We start from the raw sequence: 23,817 nt of genomic DNA on the forward strand, positions 1-23,817 counted from the left end.
TAAATATGTCAGGGATGGGGTATGAAGGGGAGGAGGGGCATTAACGGAAGTTAGAGAAGTCAATGTTCATGCCATCAGGTTGGAGGCTACCCAGCCGGTACATAAGGTGTTGTTCCTCCAACCTGAGTTTGGATTCATTTTGACGTAGGGGAGGCATATCAGAATGGGAATGGGACATGTAGGGTAGTTGGCCAGGGTGTTCATGGACTTTTTCAATCTGTCCCTGGCCCAGGCAGTTGTCCCCTCAAGCTTCAAGATTACCGCCATTGTGCCAGTGCCGAAGCATTCCACTGCCACGGGCCTGAATGACTTCCACCCAGTTACACTCACCCCCACCATTGCAAAGTGCTTTGAGAGACTGGTTCTATCACATCTGAAATCCTGTCTGCCCACTACCCTGGACCCCCATCATTTGTCTATCACACTGACAGGTCAACAGAGGCCATCTCCACGGCACTTCACTCTGCCCTGACCCACCTGGACAGCCCCAACTCTTACATCAGAATGCTGTTCATTGACTCTAGTTCGGCATTCAATACTGTGATCCCTCCAAGCTGATCGCCAAACTTCGCCAGCTTGGTATCAGCTCATCCCTCTGCAATTGGACCTTGAACTTTCTGACTAACAGACCCCAATCTGTTAAGTTAGACAACCTCTCCTCCATTCTCACCCTGAATACCGTCATGCCTCAAGTCTGTGTGCTGAGCCCTCTTCTGTACTCCCTTTTCACCTATGACTACTGTTATGAACCCAGCCCCCTCCTTTTTGAGAATCGCTAGAGCCCTAGTGGAGGGGGTGGGGAGGTCAGTGGACCCAGGAAATGGGAGAGAGAGACGAGCTGAAAACCTAGTTCCCTGGAGATGCATAATAACGTGACATTGGTCATTGTTTATTGGAGACACTTTTGTGGAATGGGGACTAGGCTACGTGCAAACCCTCAGGGCAACGTGGGCTGGCTGACGGTGAGAGATTGCATCATCCCAACCTGATTGACATCTGAGGCCCCGTGAGTCCAGATAAAAAGGGGGGCTGTAAGGACGGCCCCTCAGAAGCACCAGAAGACATGCTGGAAATCCTGTGACAGCATTTAATAGCGACAGCCGGTGGGGGGGGCTCATGTGCATCTTTCCCTCGCCTGGGATTGGCGGCCTCACCACGGAAGAATGGCTTTAGCTAAAGGAAAGGCCACAAGTGAACGGCCACACCAACGGGACTCCCGAAGGATCGAAATCATAAAGGTTTGAAAACCCACAGCGATAACTGTTCCCATTCTATTCCTATTTCTCTCTCTTTCTCCAACAAAGTGCATCACCGCGACAACCAAAAGACAGCAGCTGGTGGAACTGCATTGAACTGTATATTTCCATTGGACAATTCATTATCCCCTCGACAACGATAGAGCTAATTTCTTATTGATTATTACTATAACTGCGCTTTAGATTGAGTAATGACGATGTATATTATCTGAATGTTTGTATTAACCTTACCTTTGTGCCCCTTTATAAATAATAACTTCTAAAAATAGTGCCATCAGACTTCAACAGACCTCTCTATCTTTGCTGGTAAGTGATCCAGTTACGGGGTACGTAACACTACATTCCTGTACATGGTTCTCACTCCATAATTATGTTCGCAGACAACATCACGGTGGTTGGCCTGATCTGAGGGGATGACGAGACGGCCTACAGGGACGAGGTCCAGCACCTGGCCTTGTGGTGTGCCGACAACAACCTGGCCCTTAATACTCAGAAGACCGATGAGATTATTGTGGACTTCAGGCATGCTAGGAGCCACACTCGCATCCCCATCTACATCAACGGAGCTGTAGTGGAGCGTGTATCGAGCTTGAAGTTCCTTGGTGTCCACAGTTCCGATGACCTCACCTGATCCCTGAACTCCTCCATCCTGATCTACAGCGTCTTTATTTCCTGCGGAGCATCAAGAAAGTTCACCTCTGTCCCAGGATACTGATGGATTTTTATCACTGTACCATTGAGAGCATACTCACCAACTCTAACTCAGTGTGGTTTGGCAATTGTCCCATATCGGACCGCAAAGCACTCCAGCGGGTGGTGAAAACTGCCCAGTGGATTATCGGCACCCAATTGCCCACCATTGAGAACATCTACCATAAATGCTGCCTGGGCAGGGTGAAAAGCATTATCAAGGATGCATCTCACCCTAACCATGGACTTTTTACCCTCTTCCCATCCGGTAGGCGCTACAGGAGCCTCCGCTCCTGCACCAACAGGCTCAGGAAGAGCTTCTTCCCTGAGGCTGTGACCCTGCTGAACCTCACATCACAGCGCTAAGCAGTATCGCACCCATATTGTACTCTCAGTACTTTTATATCTGTATGCGGTAGCACTTATTTTTTATACGCAGTTATTTTGTAAATAACACTATTCTTTTGCATTTCTGGTTAGATGTTAATTGCATTTCATTGGCTTTGTATCTGTACTCAGCACATTGACAGTAAATTTGAATCTAATCTTATCTAATTTCTTTGTCTCCAGTTACTATCTGTCCAGCGTCATTTTCCAGCAGTCCGATACCTACTCTTGCCTCTCTTTCACTCTATATATCTGAAAAGACTTTTGGTATCCTCTTTGATATTGCTGGCTAGCTTATCAAAGTTCTCCCTGTAATTTTGTAGATCCCACATAAAATCACTTTAATAAGATTATTAGTCACATAGGAACAGAATTAGACCATTTGGCCCATCAGTTATGCCTTTCAGAGTTTCAATCATGCCTGATTTATTTTCCCTTTCAACCCCATTCTCTTATCTTCAACCCATAATCTTAGATGCCTTTATTGATCAAGACCCTATCAAGCTCCACTTTACCCGATGATTTAACCCCCTTGTGTTATTTTAGTTGCCTTCCATTTATTTTGAAAAATTTCCCAACCCATTAACTGCCTACTAATTTTTGCTCTATTCTATGCCTTCTCTTTTGCTTTTATGTTTTGTTTTCATCATCATCATGAGCTGATCCAATCTCCCTTTTAGTCCCATTCCCCAACCTTCTCACCATAAACTTTGATGCCCTGACTACTCAGATACCTATCAATCTCTGCCTTAAATACACCCAATGACTTGGCCTCCACTGCTGCCCGTGGCAACAAATTCCATTGATTCACCACCCTCTGGCTAAAATTTTTTTTTCACATCTCTGTTCTGAATGGGTGCCCTGCAATCCTCAAGTCATGTCTTCTCATACTAGACTCCCCCACCATGGGAAGCAGCTTTGCCACATCCCCTCTTTTCATGCCGTTCAACATTTGAAATGTTTCTATGAAGTCCCCCCCATTCTTCTAAACTCCAAGGAGTACAGTCCAAGAGCGGTCAAACATTCCTCATGTGTTAACCCTCTCATTCTAGTGAATCTTCTCTGAACCATCTCCAATGTCGGCACATCCTTTCTTAAATAAGGAGCCCAAAACTGCACACAGTATTCCAAGTGAGGACTTACCAGTGCCTTATAGAGCCTCAACATCACATCCCTGCTCCTATACTCTATTCCTCTGGAAATGAATGCCAACATTGCATTCACCTTCTTCACCACTGACTCAACCTGGAGGTTAATCTTAAGGGTATCCTGCACGAGGACTCCCAAGTCCCGTTGCATCTCAGAACTTTGAATTCTCTCCCCATTTAAATAATAGTCTGCCTGTTTATTTCTTCTATCGAAGTGCATGACCATACACTTTCCGACATTGTAATTCATTTGCCACTTTTTTGCCCATTCCCCCAATCTATCCAAGTCTCTCTGCAGACTCTCTGTTTCCTCAGCACTACTGGCCCCTCCACCTATCTTTGTATCATCAGAAAGCTTAGCCACAAAGCCATCTATTCCATAATCCAAATCATTGATATACAACGTAAAAAGAAGCGGCCCCAACACGGACCCCTGTGGAACACCACTGGTAACTGGCAGCCAACCAGAATGTGATCCCTTTATTCCCACTCTCTGTTTCCTGCCAATCAGCCAACGCTCTAACCACGTATGTAACTTCCCGTAATTCCATGGGCTCTTATCTTGTTTAGCAGCCTCATGTGTGGCACCTTGTCAAAGGCCTTCTGAAAATCCAAATACACAACATCCACTGCATCTCCCTTGTCTAAACCACTTGTAATTTCCTCAAAAAATTGCACTATGTTTGTCAGGCAGGATTTTCCTTCAAGGAAACCATGCTGAGTTCTGCCAATCTTGTCCTATGCCTCCAGGTACTCCGTAACCTCTTCCTTGACAATCAACTTCAAAAACTTTCCACCACCGATGCCAAGCTTGTCATAAGGGGACGTGAGACTGGACCCAAATGCAGAACGCAGGCACTGAAGTACTGGGGGCAGGACAGGACAAGCTCTTCTGGGGCAGGCGTAACCTGTTCAAGAAGGACGGGTTACACTTGAATCCTGGGGGGACCAATATCCTAGCGGGGAGGTTTGCTAGGGCTACAGGGCAGATGTTAAACTAGTAAAATGGGGGGGGGACGGAATCAATTTGAGGAAACCATGGGAGAGGAGGTTAGTTCACCAGTACAGCAAATAAGTAGACAGTGTGTGAGGGTGGAAAGGCAGGTGATGGAGAAGGGATGCACTCAGCCCGAAGATGTAGGGGAGAAGAAAGAAAAGGATAATAAATTTGAAGGCATTGTTAGGGATGAAAAGAGATGAGGAGGTGGAGAGTATCTTAAATGTATCTATTTTAATGCTAGGAGCATTGTAAGAAAGGTGGATGAGCTTAAAGCGTGGATTGATACCTGGAATTATGATGTTGTAGCTATTAGTGAAACATGGTTGCAGGAAGGGTGTGATTGGCAACTAAATATTCCTGGATTTAGTTGCTTCAGGTGTGATAGAGTAGGAGGAGCCAGAGGGGGAGGTGTTGCATTGCTTGTCCGAGAAAATCTTATGGCGGTGCTTTGGAAGGATAGATTAGAGAGCTCCTCTAGGGAGGCTATTTGGGTGGAATTGAGGAATGGAAAAGGTGTAGTAACACTGATAGGAGTGTATTATAGGCCACCTAATGGGGAGCGTGAGTTGGAAGAGCAAATGTGTAAGGAGATAGCAGTTATTTGTAGTAAACACAAGGTGGTGATTGTGGGAGATTTTAATTTTCCACACGTAGACTGGGAAGCTCATTCTGTAAAAGGGCTGGATGGTTTAGAGTTTGTGAAATGTGTGCAGGATAGTTTTTTGCAACAATACATAGAAGTACCAACTAGAGATGGGGCAGTGTTGGATCTCCTGTTAGGGAATGCAATAGGTCATTTGACAGATGTATGTGTTGGGGAGCACTTTGGGTCTAGTGATCCCAATAGCATTAGCTTCAATATAATTATGGAGAAGGACAGGACTGGACCTAGAGTTGAGATTTTTGATTGGAGAAAGGCTAACTTTGAGGAGATGCGAAGGGATTTAGAGAGAGTGGATTGGGTCAAGTTGTTTTATGGGAAGGATGTAATAGAGAAATGCAGGTCATTTAAGGGTGAATCTTTATGTTCCTGTTAGGTTGAAAGGAAAGGTTAAAGGTTTGAAAGCACCATGGTTTTCAAGGGATATTAGAAACTTGGTTCGGAAAAAGAGGGATATCTACAATAGATATAGGCAGCATGGAGTAAAGGAATTGTTCGAGGAATATAAAGAATGTAAAAGGAATCTTAAGAAAGAGATTAGAAAAGCTAAAAGAAGTTACGAGGTTGGTTTGGGAAATAGGGTGAAGGTGAATCCCAAAGGTTTCAACAGTTATACTAAGAGCAAGAGGATAGTGAGGGATAAAATTGGCCCCTTAGAGAATCAGAGTGGTCAGCTATGTGTGGAGCCGAGGGAGATGGGAAAGATTTTGAACGATTTCTTCTTTTCGGAGAAGGATATTGAATTGTGTAAGGTGTGGGAAACAAGTAAGGAGGTTATGGAACCTATGACAATTAAAGAAGTGGAAGTACTGGCACTTTTAAGAAATTTAAAAGTAGATAAATCTCCAGGTCCTGACAGGATGTTCCCCAGGACCTTGAGGGAAGTTTGTGTAGAGATAGCAGGAGCTCTGACGGGGATTTTTAAGATGTCATTAGAAACAGGGATTGTGCCGGAGGATTGGCGTATTGCTCATGTGGTTCCATTGCTTAAAAAGGGTTCTAGAAGTAAGCCTAGCAATTATAGACCTCTCAGTTTGACATCAGTGGTGGGTAAATTAATGGAAAGTATTCTTAGAGATAGTATTAATAATTATCTGGATAGACAGGATCTGATTAGGAGTAGCCAGCATGGATTTGTGCGTGGAAGGTCATGTTTGACAAACCTTATCAAATTTTTTGAAGAAGTTACGAGGAATGTTGACGAGGGTAAGGCAGTGGATGTAGTCTATGTGGACTTCAGCAAGGCCTCTGACAAAGTTCCACATGGAAGTTTAGTTAAGAAGGTTCAGTCAATAGGTATTAATGCTGGAGTAATAAAATGGATTCAACAGTGGCTAGATGGGAGATGCCAGAGAGTAGTGGTGGATAATTGTTTATCGGGATGGAGGCCGGTGACTAGTGGGGTGCCTCAGGGATCTGTTTTGGGCCCAATGTTGTTTGTAATATACATAAATGATCTGGATGATGGGGTGGTAAATTGGATTAGTAAGTATGCCGATGATACTAAGGTAGGAGGTGTTGTGGATAATGAGGTGGGTTTTCAAAACTTGCAGGGAGATTTATGCCAGTTAGAAGAATGGGCTGAACGTTGTCAGATGGAGTTTAATGCTGAGAAGTGTGAGGTTCTACATTTTGGCAGGAATAATCCAAATAGAACATACAGGTTAAATTGTAGGGCATTGAGGAATGCAGTGGAACAGAGAGATCTAGGAATAACAGTGCATGTAACTGAAGGTGGAGTCTCATGTAGATAGGGTGGTGAAGAAGGCTTTTGGAACGCTGACCTTTATAAATCAAAGCATTGAGTACAGAAGTTGGGATGTAATGTTAAAATTGTACAAGGCATTGGAAAGGCCAAATTTGGAATATTGTGCACAGTTCTGGTCACTGAATTATATGAAAGATATCAATAAATTAGAGAGAGTGCAGAGACGATTTCCTAGGATGTTACCTGGGTTTCAGCACTTAAGTTACAGAGAAAGGTTGAACAAGTTAGGTCTCTATTCATTGGAGCGTAGAAGGTTGAGGGGAGATTTGATCGAGGTATTTAAAATTTTGAGAGGGATAGATAGAGTTGACGTGAATAGGCTGTTTCCATTGAGAGTAGGGGAGATTCAAACGAGAGGACATGATTTGAGAGTTAGGGGGCAAAAGTTTAAGGGAAACACGAGGGGGTATTTCTTTACTCAGAGAGTGATAGCTGTGTGGAATGAGCTTCCTGTAGAAGTAGTAGAGGCCAGTTCAGTTGTGTCATTTAAGGTAAAATTGGATAGGTATATGGACAGGAAAGGAATGGAGGGTTATGGGCTGAGTGCGGGTAGGTGGGACTAGGTGAGATTAAGAGTTCAGCATGGACTAGGAGAGCGGAAATGGCCTGTTTCCGTGCTGTGATTGTTATATGGTTATATGGTTAAAGGATGGGACAAGGTGTGGAGACCATGGAATTCAGAGAGGATTCTGGAGGGGCTCTTGAGGCTTGGTTAGAGGCTGGGCTCTCGAGGTTTGGCTGGAGGCTGAAGTCTAGATGCTTAAGTCTTGAGGCTTGCTTGAGGCTGAGGTCTTGAGGCTGGGGTCTTGAGGCATGAGGCTGAGGTCTTGAGGCTGGGGTCTTGAGGCTTGGCTTAAGGATGGGTTCTTGGGACTAGGAATGCTGGGAGGATAGCCCCCGGGCGGGCCGCAGAACTCCTGGGCAGGGCCCGGACCTCCCAGGCAGGACACAGAGGCCTGGGTAGGTCACAGGGCACAACCCGACGGAGGCGAGGGATAGAAAGGGGCAGAGTCCCCTGCCAGGCAAGGACAGTCCGGCCTGGCTTACCCGACGGAGGCAAGGGATAGGAAGCAAGCTCGGTCCAGGGTGACTTCAAGACTCACTGCAGCCAGAAGGCTCGGGCGGGCTACGCAGCAGCCCAGTCCATAACTCACTCACAGAACTCATCGTTAACGCTGGTTCTCCAATCAGACCCAGACAGGACAACCCCCCAACTATATTCACTCCCTGAGCCCCTTATATTCACAGCCAACTGATAGGCATCAAGTGCGCCTCCTTGAGGCCAATCAAGCTAAGATGATACTCAGGTGTGACTATTTGAGTTCAAGGCGAAACGAGGGGCGGTCAAAGGACCTGGAGTCCGCGAACCGGATCAAGAAACGGAATGCGGACTTTGGACCCGACCATAACAAAGCTAATAGGTCTATAATTTCCTTTTCGCTTCCTTGCACCCCTCTTAAATAGCGGAGAGACATTGGCAATCTTCCAGTCCTCCGGAACCAGGCCAGAATCTATCAGCTTTTGAAAGATCATTGCTAATACCTCGGCAATCTCCACTGCTAGTTCCTTAAGAACACAAGGGTGCATTCGATTTGGTCTAGGAGATTTATCTATCCTTAGACTATTCAGCTTCCTGAGTACTGTCTCTGACGTAATTGTGATTGCGCATATTTCTCTTCCCTGACACCCTTGAATGTCCAGTATATTGCTGATGTCTTCCTCAGTGAAGACTGATGCAAAATACTCGTTCAGTTCCTCCGCTGTCTCCTTATCTCCCATTACAATTTGTCCAGCATCATTTTCTATCGGTCCTATATCTACACTCACCTGCCTTTTACTCTTTATATACTTGAAAAGCTTTTAGTATCCTCTTGGATATTAATTGCTAGCTTCCTTTCATAGTTAATCTTTTCCCTCTTAATGTCCTTCTTAGTTACCTTTTGTAAGCTTTTAAAAATTTCTCAATCCTCTGTCTTCCCACAAATTTTGCTTCCTTGTATGCCCTCTGCTTTGCATTTACTTTGGCTTTGACTACTCTTGTCAGCCACAGTTGCATCCTTTTTCCATTCGAAAATTTCTTGTTTTTTGGAATATATCTGTCTTGCATCTTCCTCACTTCTCGCATAAACTTCAGCCACTGCTGCTCTGCCGTCCTTCTCGCTAGTGTCCCTTTCCAGTCAACCTTGGCCAGTTCCTCTCTCATGTCACTGTAATTTCCTTTACTCCACTGAAATACCGACACATCGGATTTCGGCTTCTCTTTCTCAAATTTCACAGTGAATTTAATCATGTTGTGATCACTGCCTCATAAGGGTTCGTTCACTTCCATCTCTCTAATCACCTCTGGTTCATTACTCAATACCCAATCCAGTACAGCCGATCCCCTAGTGGGCTCAACAACAAGCTGTTCTAAAAAGCCATCTCGTAGATATGCTACAAATTCTCTCTCTTGAGATCCAGTGCCGAGCTGATTTTCCCAATCCACTCGCATGTTAAAATCCCCTACAATTATCATAACACTGCCCTTCTGGCAAGCCTTTTCAATTTCCTGTTGTAATTTGTAGTCCACATCACTGCAGCTGTTTGGAGGCCTGTAGATAACTGCCATCAGGGTCCTTTTACCCCTGCGATTTCTTAGCTCAACCCATGAAGATTCTGTACCTTCCGATCCTATGTCAACTCTTTCTAATGATTTAATATCATTTCTTACCATTAAAGCCACACCACCCCCTCTACCTACGTGTCTATCCTTCCAATACACCATGTATCCTTGGACGTTCAGCTCCCAGAGACATGCATCCTTTAGCTACGTCTCAGTGATGGCCACAATATCATCCCTGCCAGTCTGTAACTGTACAAGATCATCCACCTTATTGCTTATGCTGCGTGCATTTAAGTATAACACCTTCAGTCCAGTATTTGGTACTTTTTGCATTGATTGCACTGCAACTCATCCCAATGGCTGCAAATTTGCTCCATCACCTGCCTGTCCTTCCTGACATCCTTACTGCTCACTACCTTAGATCTATTTCTGTTTTCCCTCTCCTCCGCTCCATCATTCCGGTTCCCATCCCCCTGCCAAATTAGTTTAAACCCTCCCTAACAGCTCTATTAAGCCTTCCCGCCAGCATATTGATCCCCCTAGGGTTCAAGTGTAACCCGTCCTTTTTGTACAGGTCACTCCTGCCCCAAAAGAGGTCCCAATGATCCAGAAACTTGAATCCCTGTCCCCTGCTCCAATCTCTCAGCCACACATTTATCCTCCACCCCATTCCATTCCTACTCTCACTGTCGTGTGGCACAGGCAGTAATCCCGAGATTACTACCTTTGTGGTCCTTCTTTGCAACTGCCTTCCTAACTCCCTATATTCTCCTTTCAGGATCTCTTCCCTTTCCCTATACCTATATGTACCATGATCCCTGGCTCCTCACCCTCCCACTTCAGGATATCTTGGACGCGATCAGAAACACCCTGGACCATGGCACCAGGGAGGCAAACTACCATCCGGGTCTCCTGATCACATCCACAGAATTGCTTATCTGACCCCCTAACTATCGAGTCCCCTATTACTACTGCCTACCCCTTCCTTTCCCTACCCTTCTGAGCTACAGGGCCAGTCTCTGTGCCCCCCAACAGTACTCAAACAGCAGTACTTATTGTCAAGGGATACAGCCACGGGGGTACTCTCTGGAACCTGACTCTTCCCCTTCCTCCTAACTGTGACCCACCTGAAGAAGAAGGAATATAATAGTTTAAATTTATTATTAAAGCACTGATACAACCCTGAGATTCATTCTCAGTTGCAGTAGAACAAAGAAATTGAATAGAATCAGTGGAAAACTACACACAAAGACTGTCAAGCAAATAATAGGAGAGGCCAGAGCACCATGGAAGGAAGGGAAGAAGGAGGGGTTCCGGCGGAAGGTGATGGGCAGGTGTGGAGAAGTGAAGGGGTGGAAGGGGAAACTAGAATGAGGAACAGAAATAAAGAGAAGCGATAGAAATTACCAGAAGTTTGAGAAACTGATGCTCATGCCATCTGGCTGGAAAGTACACAAACTGAATTTGAGCTCCTCCAACCTGAGTTTGCCTCCTCGTTGCATGGACTGATATGTCAGAATGGCAATGGGAAGTCAAACTGAAATAGGGAAGAAATAAAAAGTAGGGCCTCCTCATGAGCTCTATGATAGTCTGTGATGTCATGGGCAACTTTTAACCATCCTTTTCATGCCCCATTTCCCAATCCTTTGACTACGTTCAGTACAATTACTCCAGCAGTCTCAGACTTGCACATATGGACTTGCTGGGCAGGTACACAGACAGGGAAAATTTAAAGGAATTTTGCCAAATAGAACTAGCTCGGATGGGCATCGTGGTCAGCATGGACCACTTGGGCCGAAAGGCCTTTTTCTGTGCTATATGACTATATGACTCTAATTGGCAAGTTGTAGACCCTATGTTGATATGACAGTCAGAATTCCAGCACCTGAACTACTTGTATGTCTTTAATTATGATAACACAATTTAGATCTGGCAGCATTGTTCCCTTGGCTTGCCCTTTTCTGAACCAGCCCCAGGGTAGAAGTGCTCAAAATATTTTTCTTCCACGTACATAGTACAATTCTAAGTTATATCACTGCAGCACACGTCATAGTAATTTCTATTCTAAAATCACTACTCAACAAGCTCCTCCACATCAACAGAGAACTGCACTGCCCCCTAACTGAGATTGAAGAATTTCTTTAGCTAAAGTGTGGTGAATCTGTGGAATTCATTGCCACAGATACCTGAGGAAGTCAAGTAATTGTGTATATTTTAAATAGAGTTTGAAAGATTCTTGATCAGTAAGGGTATGAAAAGGAAAAGGCAGGAGAATAAGTTTGAGGGGGAAAATAATTGTTCTTATTGTATGTGTGAATAGGCACAGGGGCAGATGACTGGAGCAACACAAAATGCTGGAGGAACTCAGTGTGTAAGGCAGCATCCATGATGGAAATCAACCCTTCATTGGGACTGCAAAGAAAGAGAGATTTATAAAAAGGTGGTTGGACAGGGAGTGAAGCAAAAGCTGCTGGGTGATAGGTAGATAGAACCTTTGACAAACTTCTATAGATGTGCAGGGAAGAGTATCCTACACTGTTGTATCACAGCCTGGTATGGTTACCAGAAACACCAGTCCATCACAGCAGAGCCCTCCCCACTATTGAGCACAGTTACATGGAGTGCTGCCACAAGAAAGCAGGATCCATCACGAAAGATCAACTCCATCCAGATCTTGCCCTCTTCTTGCCACTACCATCAGGCAGGAGGTGCATGTGCCTTCGGTCTCACACCTCCATGTTCAGGAACAATTATTACCTACAATCATCTGGCTCTTGAACGCATGGAGAACTTCACTCACCACAACTCTGAACTAATTCCACAACCTACACACTCACTTTTATGAAAACACAAAAATACAACGGCAGATGCTCAGTTCTTCCAGCGTTGTGTACATATTCTCACTCACTTTTATGGACTTTCTACAAATTATATTTTCAATATTATTTATATTTGCACAGTTTGTCTCCTTTTGCTCATTGATTGTCAGTCTTTGTTTATGTGTAGTTTTTCATAAATTCTATTCATTTCATTTTTCAATCTTTTTATTGATTTTCAAATACAAAAGTATACAAATCAGAGGAGTTCAGCAAGCAGATAATATAAAAGACATATAAACAGCAATAATAAAAACAGAAAGTATATAATGTCAAAATCAAATAGGTAAAATATTATGCTGTTATATATACAATGGTAAAAAAAAACTACAACTCCTCATAGCAATCATAAAAAAAATAGGAAATTATATTGATAAAAGAAAAAAACCATACTAACTAACTTGAGACAAAAAAAAGAGAAAGAAAAAAAGAAAGTAAGAAAAAGAAAGATTGGGCAGTTCAATTGAGGATAAAATTTTAAAAAAAGAGAAGAAACATCCTTCCAGTCATCTCCGAACCTTCATGGATAAGGATTTTCCCCAAAGAGAATGAAGAAAATAAATAAATAAAAATTAAGTAAATCATGTAAAAATATTGAATAAACGGTTACTAGACTTGTTCAAAATTAAAGGATGCATCAAATGTCCGGCTTCTAATCTTCTCCAAGCTTAGACATGACGTAATGGAGGAGAGCCAATAGAAAACAGTAGGTGGGTTAGATTCTCTCCAGTGTAGCAAAATAGCTCTCCTAGCCAGTAAAGTTGAAAAAGCTATCACATGTTGGGCGGAAGCAGACACTTTGCTTGTTTCCTCTGGAATAATCCCAAAAATTGGATTAGGTTGAACATCCACATCTATAACTTTAGATAATATTCCAAACACATCCCTCCAAAAATTGCTTAAACTCACACATGACCAAAACATATGAGTTAGAGTAGCCACTTCTGTGTTACATCTGTCACAAATAGGGCTTATATTAGGAAAAATATGTGCCAATTTATCTTTGGGCATATGGGCCCTGTGTACTATCTTAAACTGAATTAAAATATGGCGTGCACAGATAGTTGAATTATTGACTAAATAATAAATTTTACTCCATTGATTATCTGAAAGTGAATGTTGAGGTTCTACTTCCCAGCTGCGTTGAACCCTATCATTAGGCGGCATGCGAGCATTCATTAACTGTTTATAAATGATAGCTATTAATCGTTTTTGAAAAGGTTTAAACAGAAAAATAGCATAAGCCAAATTTAAAGAGCAGGCTGAGGGGTAATTCGGTAAAAAATCACGTAAAAAATTCCTAACCTATCTGAAAAAATGCATATTGGGGATATCATATTTATCCATTAACTGTGAAAAAGACATTAAACAGTCTTGTAAAAACAAATCTAAAAAAGCTTCCCTTAATTTTCCATGTTAAGAAAGCCTTGTCCAAAGTTGCTGGTTTAAAAAAGAAATTAGAATAAATATTACTAGAAAGTAGAAAATCATTTAATTCCAAAAAACTATGAAATTGAAACCAAATTTTTAAAGTATGTTTAACTATAAGGTTGAGAGCTTGTCTACCTATTCTATTCTGCCTGGAGAGCCTCCAACCTGATGACATGAACATGAATTTCTCAAATTCTGTTAATGATCCCCCTTTTGTTACTATTCCCAATTCATATTTCTTTTCCACACCCTATCTCCTTACCTCTGGTGTTTCTCCTCCTTCCCTTTCATCCCTGGTCTTCTGTCCTCTCCTATCAGAATCCCACATTTCCAGCCTTTGTCTCTTTCACCAATTAACTCCTCCCCCTTCCCAGTTTGGACTAGCACCTTCCAACATGTACATCTTCCTCCCCTCCCTCCACCTTCTTATGCCAACTTCTCCTCTTCACCAGTCTTGGACCGAAATGTTGACTGTAGAATGGGGTTGAGAAGGATAATATGTCGGCCATGATGGAATGGAGGAGAAGATTTGATAAGCAGAATGGCCTAATTCTGCTTCTATATATTATGGTCTCACCAGAGTCATCAGGAGAACTTGCAACGTCCACACATAGCGCACCAGGGGTCAGTATTGACTGGGCTGTCGGGCAGGAGAGTTGTCGGGCAGTGGAATGACTTACAAATCAGTAATAGATCTGCACATCCCATATAACCAACAAATTAAAACAGGCATTAGAATTAGGTTGAAAATGTTTTATTGATCATTTATAAATTTACACAAATCATTGCAATTTATACTGTTATCATGAAAACCTCAGTCAGCGTTCACTTCATTCCCAATAATCGACACATTCTTTTAAAGCAGTCTGCAAGTACCCATGGCTATTACATATTCAGATCAGTTATTCAGCATCATAGAAATGTAGAACTGTAGACAATTATACCATGGATTTGACAGAGGCACATTAGAAATCTCATTTTAGAGAAAATCGTAAACATTGAGTGAGTGAATATTAAAAAGTATAAATGATTGAAAGCAAATGAAAATTCATCACAGCAGGCCAGGATTAACTGAATAATCATCACAAAGGGTTAAAAGCTTCATTTACTCTGAGCCAGAGTGAGGGCTTCTGAACACAGATCTCTTCAGTGTAAAGACAATAATCTTTTGATCTGACGATTGTAAATTGCAACTTGTTACTGGAATAAACAGGAACCTCCTCTCTTTTTTTTTCAAAACTTCAAGGTAAGGGAACTAGTAATGGGCAATGCCACCCCCTTAACACCTAATCCAGCACCCTTGAATAAGTACCAATCTGCCCCATTTAAAATAAAAACAGCAAACAAAAACCACAAAGAACAGATAAACTTTATGCAAATACTGCTGTTATTATGGACAGCTGAATGTAAAATGAAGGAATATGAGTCTTTTGAAGGAGTTACACTGCTCTATTGGAATCCCACAAACCAGACAAGAACCATGATGGAGATAGCCAGTACGGATAGTTGAGCGGCCGTGGCACCGTTGCAGTTATTGAAATCACAACATTTGGGCTGTAATTTTAACTCTACACCAGCATATGTGTTAGTGATTGTTTTCCCACACAGTTCCTTGTCTACGCATCCAGAGACGAAGGTAGTTACTGTACCTGAAGAGACAAAGGAAATGGATGAGAGGTCTGGGTTTCAGTGATGGAATTATGGGAGGGCATGGGGGTGGGGGGGGGGGGAATAGGGAAGTAGCAGAAAGAAGGTGATTGTAGGCTCTCTTAGCATGGAGATCACATTAAATTCAATTTCCCAAAGAATCCTCAGTTCCAGTTAGACACCGATAGTGTCCACATTAAGAAGGCCATCCCCAGGAGGTTATTCTTGGTTCTGTTTTGTGCACTTAGGACACAGAAGGAAGCCCATTAAATGTATGCCAGCTCTACAGAGCAATGCTGTTCCCACTCTCTTCATTCACCCATAACTTGTTCTTGTTCAGTGAAAATGAATCTCAGTATAATATGTGGTGACAGATGCTCTTTGTTAATATTTTTACTTAAAATTCGTACACTCCCCTAAGATTCGATAGACACCAAAAGGGATCTTGTCAGCCAGTTAACCCACTGGCCCTTTCCTGTGGAAGGAAAGGAGAGTACCCTCAGACACAGGGAGAATGTGTAAAACCCAAGCTGGATAGTAGTAGAGGTCACCATCGAACCCAGGTGGCAGGAGCAGAAACTGCAGTACTACCTGCAGTCCAAACCCATGTTGAACAAACACTGAAATATCATTACTGTCCGTAGAGGACAAGCAACATGTTAGAAACCTGTAATACCTTTCCTCATTGGTTTCAAAGAAGAGCAATGAATTGGGGATGTTTGACTCCATCACACTGAGCCCCATTACAAGAAGAGCAAGGAACCAATAAGCTGAACTAAACTAGTATTTCAATACCCAACTCCTTCTGCCTATACAACATTCACATTGCTCCATTATCTGCAGGTACACATGCCCACCCGAGAACTCATAACTCAGGAAGCTGATGGTATCCCATAGGTCCTGTACAAGGACCTCTGTATTGGTGATGAAGATAAGTGACCTGAATGAAAATGGAGTTGGGTGGGTTATTCAGTGTGCAGACAATGCAGAGATTGGTGGTGTTGTGGATAGCGTAGAAGACTGGCAAAGAATACAGTGGGTACAGATAAATTGCAGATATGGACAGAGAAAAGGCAGATGGAGTTTAACCCTGCCAAATGAGAAGAATTGCACCTTGGGAGGTCACATTTGGCCCATTGAGATTACAACAGGAAAAGACCTTTCATCCAATAATGTCTGTGTTAGATATGATGCTGAATTAAAGTAAATCTCTTCTGCCTGTAAATGATCAACTTCCCTCTATGACCGTGTCTAACTTCCTCAAACACCACGATGGTGTCTGCTTCCATGACCACCCCTCAAAGCCCACTCCTCTCTTTCACAAAACTTGCACCACACTTTTCTTTTCAACTTCATCCACCCTTCCCCGCCACATTAAAATGTATGCTCCCCGGTATGAGACATTTTAACATGGTGATCAAAATAAGATGCCACTGTCTATTCCTGTGCCTCTGTGCCTCTGTGCCTCTTGTGTCAGATCTCCCCTTAGCCTCTTGTGTGCAGAGAAGACAATACAAATGTGTCCAATCTTTCCGTATAGCATTCTCTAATCCTGGCAGCATCCTGTGAACCTCTTCTGCACAAAACAGCTGACATGGAAAGAAGTGGGAGAAAAATGGGTGTACTATAAACTTCATGTCATGGGGGAGCAGAGACGGGGCAGAACAGCTTGCAGCTGAGGTCAGGGAAGTAGTTCCTGGTATTGCAGAGAGAAAACTATCCACTAGGATCCATGAACATCAACCGGCTGTAAAGCAACATGAGTAGCTCTCCCTAGTTGCTCCCCATGAAGATCGAGAGAGGCACAAATTCAACTGGGCATCAGTGGAAGTCACCGCATCAGCAAATGTGACATGCAAGAGAATTCCTAGAAGCGTGGTTTTCCGTGAACAATTCTGTCAACAAACTGGCCAATCTTGATCCAATTTATGAGCTATTGCGGGAAAAATTACAGACAACTACGCACAAAGTTTCTCACTCAACCAATCAGCAAGGCAATTTCCTCCCCACATCGAGTTTCCAAAAAGGTGACCAACTTCAGCTGATTGATTGGTATCTAAAGGCCAAGTATTTGAAGGACACACCACAATTAACAGAGCACTGATGTTGTCTCCTCATATGGTGATGAAACACTTGCAAGTACATTCCCAAGACCAGAGATCAACTCAACCAAACCATCAAACACCTGAACTACATGTTTTCCAAATTATTTCCAACCCTTCCAGAACGGTCTGGATTTGCTACATGGTCTTCTCCACCTCCCAATTCTGAAAAAAAACTGTCTTTGACAAGCAGCTTACCTGCACTAATATTTGCAGAGTAACACAGCTGATTACTTTTGCAGGTTTCCTTCGAACACAGAGATTGACTGATGGCACATTGGAAACACTCCAAGGCAGTACCTACAGCATCAAGAAAACTAAAAAATTAAAAATCCAATACAGATTCAATTTTCATAATGTAAAGTACACAATGCTGATTTTCCTGCACCATAAGTTTTTATCAATCTTTATAACCATCAGCACTGCCCTCAACCACATCTCTTCCATTTCATGCACGTCTGCTCTTACCCCATCCTCCCAGGGATACGATTTCTCTTGTCCTCACCCTCTACCCCACCAGACTCAGTGTCCAACACATAATTCTCAAAAACTTCCACCACCTCCAACTGGAACCCACCACCAAACACATCATTCCCTTTCCCGCCCACCCATACCCTCTTTCTGCTTTCCATAGGGATTGCTCCCTATGCAATCCCTTGTCCATTTGTCTTTCCCCATAGATCTCCCTCCTGGCATCTCCTCCTTCACTACCATTCAGGGCCCCGGACAGTCCTTCCAGATGAGGCAGCACTTGTGAGTCTGTGGGGATCATATACTGTGTCCCCGGTGTGACCTCTTGTATGTCAGTGAGACCCGACGTGGATTGGGAGACCACTTCGCCAAATATCTTTGCTCTGACTGCCAGAACAAACAGGATCTCTCAGTGACCACCCATTTGAATTCCACTTCCCATTTCCATTCTGATATGTCCACCCATGGCCTCCTCCTCTGTCATGATGAGGCCACACTTTGCTTGGAGGAATAACACCTTATATTCCATTTGGAGAGCCTCAAACCTGATGGCATCAACATCGATTTTTCAAACTTCCAGTCATGCCCCTCCATCACCAGTTCCTATCCCCTTGTCCCTTTCTCATGTCACCTCCTTGCCCATCCATTGCCTCCCTCTTGTCTCCTCCCCACCATTTTTTTCTTTCTCCTATGGCCTTCTGTCTCTTTCACCAATCAACTTTCTAGCTCTTTGCTTCATCCCTCCCCTACCAAGGTTCACCTACCACCTGGTGTTTCTCTCTCCCTTCCCACGACCTTTTAAATCCACTCCTCAGCATTTTTCTCCAGTCCTGCCAAAGGGTTTTGGCCTGGAACGGTACTGTACTATTTTCCATAGATGCTGCCTGGATGCTTGAGCTCCCCCAGCATGTTGAGCGTGTTGCTTGAATTTGCAGTATTTGCAGATTTTCTCTTGTTTATACCAATTAAAATTTGTTTTAGCTTTTCATGAGCACAATTTTTTTTTTGGTCCTTTCTAGGTTCCAGGAGGCTTGGGAGCACCAAGCCACCTTAGAAGAGCCAGATTTCTCTTTTCAAGTGACACCGTCATTTCCCTGCATGTCAGTCTTGCCACAATTTATACTTTGAAGTTCATTGCTTCAATCTCCAGCTCACAGGCACACGATTCTTTAAAGGAATAAAAGCAGAAGTCTTTTCAGAAAAGAGGACAATAGGATTCAGGAAAATTATTGCGTCTGGAAGAGTTTGTTTAAACAGTATGGTCAGTAATTGTTGATGCATACAGGCCAATCCATGTACATACGCTGGTCAGGAAATAAATCCATTTGGACATTTAAACAACCATACATTTGCATTATAGAAATTCTACAGTATCACAAGATGACAATTTGAGTGAAGTGGGCCCGTGATGTTGGTGCCTTTCCTTTCCAGCCCCGATAAAGGGTCTCAGTCTGAAATGTAGACTGTTTATTCCCCTCCATTGATGCTGCGTGAACTGCTGAGCTCCTCCAGCATTTTGTGTGTTGTTCATGTAAACTTCATGTCTTTCTTGTGAATTTGTGTATCCAATGCTACTTGCCAGTTGTCATGGTCACATGCACAAGTACATGTATGAATGGGTGCAAACACAACTTTGACTTAATTTCCACCTCCACCCGCCATGTACTCCCAGTTCTGATGCAGACTCCAAATGAAACATCCATAATTCCCGTCCACTTCCCTAGTTGACCCACTGGATTGACCCACTGGATTCCCTCTGCTTGACCCACTGGATTCCCTCTGGTGAGAATGTTTCAGAAAGACTTGGAGCAAATGCTCCACAAAAAGTGTCATTCGATTCAAACTAACCCAAAATGTAAAAGGTTCACCTGCAACTTCTAGTTCCAATCTCACCCAACCTCAGTGCAAAGAGTCTGTTTGCATTTACTCTATCTATAGCCCTCATAATTTTGTACTTTGAATTTAAAAACTATGCAATTATATAATGCAGAGTGAACGGTACACCATGCAGATAGGGTGAAACAGCCCCATCCTTCTGCATTTACCCCATAAGTTTTGACTCCCTCATTTATCAAGGATCCATCAACCTCCTCTTTAAATATACCTATTGACTTGGCCTCCACAGCCATCTGTTGCAATTAATTACACAGATTTACCTCTTCTGGCTAAAGAAATCCCTTCTCATCTCATTCTAAACACTAGTGAGTACACCTAGTTAACACAAACATTCCCGACGCGTACTGGGCAGAGCCCTGCCCCCACCTCGGATACTCAGACCACATCTCTGTTGTGCTAATCCCAGCATACAGACCGCTCGTCAGGCGCTCCAGACCAGTTCAGAAGCAGGTGAAAACCTGGTCAGCAGGAGCCATCTCTGCTCTTCAAGACTGCTTTGAGCACACTGACTGGCACATGTTCAGGGAGGCGGCAACCGATGGCGACTCTACCAATTTAGAGGAGTACACACAGCATCAGTGACCAGCTACATCAGCAAGTGCATTGATGATGTTACTCTGTCCAAGACCATCACTATACGTGCCAACCAGAAGCCATGGATGACCGCAGAGGTGCATGCACTGCTGAGGTCCCGTGACTCCACCTTCAGAGCAGGCGACAAGGCAGCTCTAACAATAGCAAGGGCCAAACTGTCCCGAGCTATCAGAGGGGCAAAGCGTGCACACGCCCAGCTAATCCACAGTCACTTCCAGGACAGCGGCGACACGCGGTGCATGTGGAAGGGCATCCAAGACATCACCAATTACAGGACAACATCACCTGACTGTGCAGGTGATGCCTCCCTCCCAGATGCGCTGAATAACTTCTGCGCCCAGTTTGAGGCAGAAAATGACGTGGCGGCGAGGAAGTCCACCCCACCTACAAATGACCAGGTGCTGTGTCTCTCCATGACTGATATGAGAAGAACCCTGTGCAGGGTCAACCCACTGAAGGCTGCTGGACCAGACAACATCCCTGGTAGAGTGCTCAGAGGATGGGCAGACCAGCTAGCAGATGTTCTCACTGACATCTTCAACATCTCCCTGAGCAGCGCCACCATTCCAACGTGCTTCAAGGCCGCCACCATCATCCCCGTTCCGAAGAAGTCTTCAGTGTCCTGCCTAAATGACTACCGTCCCATTGCACTCACATCCATCATCATGAAGTGTTTCGAGAGGCTCGTCATGAAGCATATCAAGACCCTGCTGCCCCCCTCACTGGACCCCCTGCTGTTTGCGTACCGACCCAACCGCTCAACAGATGACGCCATGGCCACCACCCTCCACCTGGCCCTAACCCACCTGGACAAAAAAGACACATACGTTCGAATGCTGTTCATAGACCAGTTCAGCATTCAACACAATCATCCCTCAGAAACTGATTGGAAAGCTGAGCCTACTGGGCCTGAACACCTCCCTCTGCAACTGGATCCTAGCCCCCAGGGCTGTGTGCTCAGTCCACTGCTGTACACTCTGCTGACCCACGACTGTGCTGCAACACACAGCTCGAACCATATCATCAAGTTCACTGATCACACCCCGTGGTGGGTCTCATCAGCAAGAACGACGGGTCAGCTTACAGAGAGGAGTTAAGTAGTTCAGTCTAGTTTTTGTACTGTGTCATGTAATACCATGGTCCTGGAAAACGTTGTCTCATTTTTACTACGTACTGTACCAGCAGTTATGGTCGAAATGACAATAAAAGTAAATTGACTTGACTAAATAAATGCCCTCAATACTTAAAATACAGCCAACCTCCTTGCTAGCTCCTAGTTCCTCCAACTAGAAGCATTAACTCTTTTGCTTCCATCTGGCATTCTCAACTGTTACTCTGGATTTCCATCATTTGTAGCTTTTCTTCCCAAATAATTTTCAGTTGTAGCCTGTCTGAATGATTACCGTCCTGTCGCCCTGACCCCCATCGTGATGAAATGTTTTGAACGGCTTGTCAAGCCTCATATCTCAGCCAGCCTCCCGTCAGCGCTGGATCCTCTACAGTCTGCTTATTGTCCCAACCGCTCTACAGAGGATGCAATATCCACCACACTGCACACAGTTCTCTCTCACTTGGACAACAAAGACACTTATGGCAGAATCCTGTCCATTGATTTTAGTTCAGCGTTCAATACCATCATCCCGCAGAGACTAGTGGAGAAACTGTCGCTGCTTGGCCTTGACACTGCCACGTGTTGCTAGATTCTGGATTTCTTGACAGAGAGACCAGTCAGTCCCTGTTGGCAGGAACATCTCTGATTCCATCACACTGAACACTGGAACCCCACAAGGCTGTGTGTTCAGCCCACTGTTGTTTACGCCGCTAACACATGACTGTGCAGCCAGATTCCAGGGGGACCTGATCATTGAATTTGCTGATGATAGCTGTCATGCCATGAAAGTAATAGTCTGTTATCATAAAACTATAAAAAGGAGGGAATGATGAAGTTTAAGGGAATTGGGATCGTAAGGGGTTAATGATGTCTGCAAAAATGTACTCTGTCAGCGTGACAGGGTGATGTCTGCCTGGCAGAATAATCTGGTAGACGACTTCTTTGTTTTAATCAAGGGCAAAAGTAACAGATCTGTGTATGTCTGACAACAATACAAGACTAGCTACTTCCTTCCCTTCAACTGTCGGTACTAGTTCTGCACCTACCTTGTAACTGAAAGAAAACAACTCCTTATACGGAATGGACTGTGGCTCTTTATGTGTATAAAAGTAAACCATTGTAACCTTACTGCAGAGGTCCAATACGAGCCCCCAGAGGGAGAGGAACTCTGTCCCCCTGTTATGCAGCTCCACAGCTCTTGCTGGCTGAGTTTGAACAAATAAGACTGGTGAAAAGCATAAAGTAAAGAAAGCTCTGTTTCTGGTGTGGTTATTGGTCCAGCAAATTTAAGTTCCCACCCCCACCTGACTGTGACTGCAGGTCAGGTTAAGAGACAGCTGCAGAGCCTACATGAAGGCAAGGCTGCTGGACTGGATGGTATCAGCCCCAGTGTACTAAACGACTGTACAAGAGAGCTGTCTGATATCTTGCAGCACCTTTACAATCTGAGTCTGAGTCAGGAAAAGATACTGGCACTAGGAAACACTTCCTACTTGATTCCTGTATTCAAGAAGGTGACTCAATCTGCACTTAATGACTACAGACCAATTGTCCTCACATCTCATGTGATGAAGGTGCTGAAGAGGCTGGTCCTAACTTACCTTGGACCACAGGTGAGATCTTCATTGGACCCTCTACAGTTTGCCTACCAACCTTGTTGGAGTGGATGGTGCATCACCTACCTGTTTCAGAGATCACAACTCCTACATGGATGGTGCTGGCGGCACTGTGAGAATTTTGATTTCTCTTGTGCCTTCAGTACAATCCATCCACTTCTTCTGAGCAAGAAGCTGCATAGGGTGGGCGTAGACAAATCCACTTCCTCGTGGTTACTGACTACCTGACAGATAGACCCCAGTTTGTACGGCTGGGTAGTTTTCTGTCTGAGATGCTGGTGAGTGACACTGGAGTGCCCCTAGGCACTGTCCTGTCTCTGTTTTGGTTCACACCTTAGACTTTGAGTACAACTCTGAGGATATTGGAGATCTTTTACCAGTCTGTTGTAGTGAGTGCCGTCTTTGCGGCTCTATGTTGGGGGTGCGTCATCGGTGATGGTGAAGCAAAACAAACTAAATAAACTCATCAAAAAGGCTGGACCCGTCCTTGGCTGCAACCCGGACTCTTGAGTTAGTGCAAGTCTGTGCTACACCCACCACCTGCACACACGCACAACCACA

General features: G+C 44.0%; 1 long non-coding RNA gene across 3 annotated transcripts; it reads right to left on the bottom strand.

Moving 5' to 3' along the window:
* Positions 1 to 14,557: 14,557 nt before the first annotated feature.
* LOC132387529 (uncharacterized) lies at positions 14,558 to 23,271 on the bottom strand. 3 transcript variants are annotated; one of them, XR_009509921.1, is made up of 3 exons: positions 23,242 to 23,271; positions 17,767 to 17,868; positions 14,558 to 15,468 (listed from the first exon to the last, which is right to left on the bottom strand). It is a non-coding gene; the product is annotated as an uncharacterized LOC132387529 (long non-coding RNA). The 3 variants fall into 3 exon arrangements; XR_009509920.1 differs by lacking the exon at positions 23,242 to 23,271 and adding an exon at positions 18,804 to 20,336; XR_009509919.1 differs by lacking the exon at positions 23,242 to 23,271 and having other exon boundaries at positions 17,767 to 18,192.
* Between the last annotated feature and the right edge of the window lie 546 nt (positions 23,272 to 23,817).

This window comes from Hypanus sabinus, unplaced genomic scaffold (assembly GCF_030144855.1).
Source record: "Hypanus sabinus isolate sHypSab1 unplaced genomic scaffold, sHypSab1.hap1 scaffold_1945, whole genome shotgun sequence".
Lineage (NCBI taxonomy): Eukaryota > Metazoa > Chordata > Chondrichthyes > Myliobatiformes > Dasyatidae > Hypanus > Hypanus sabinus.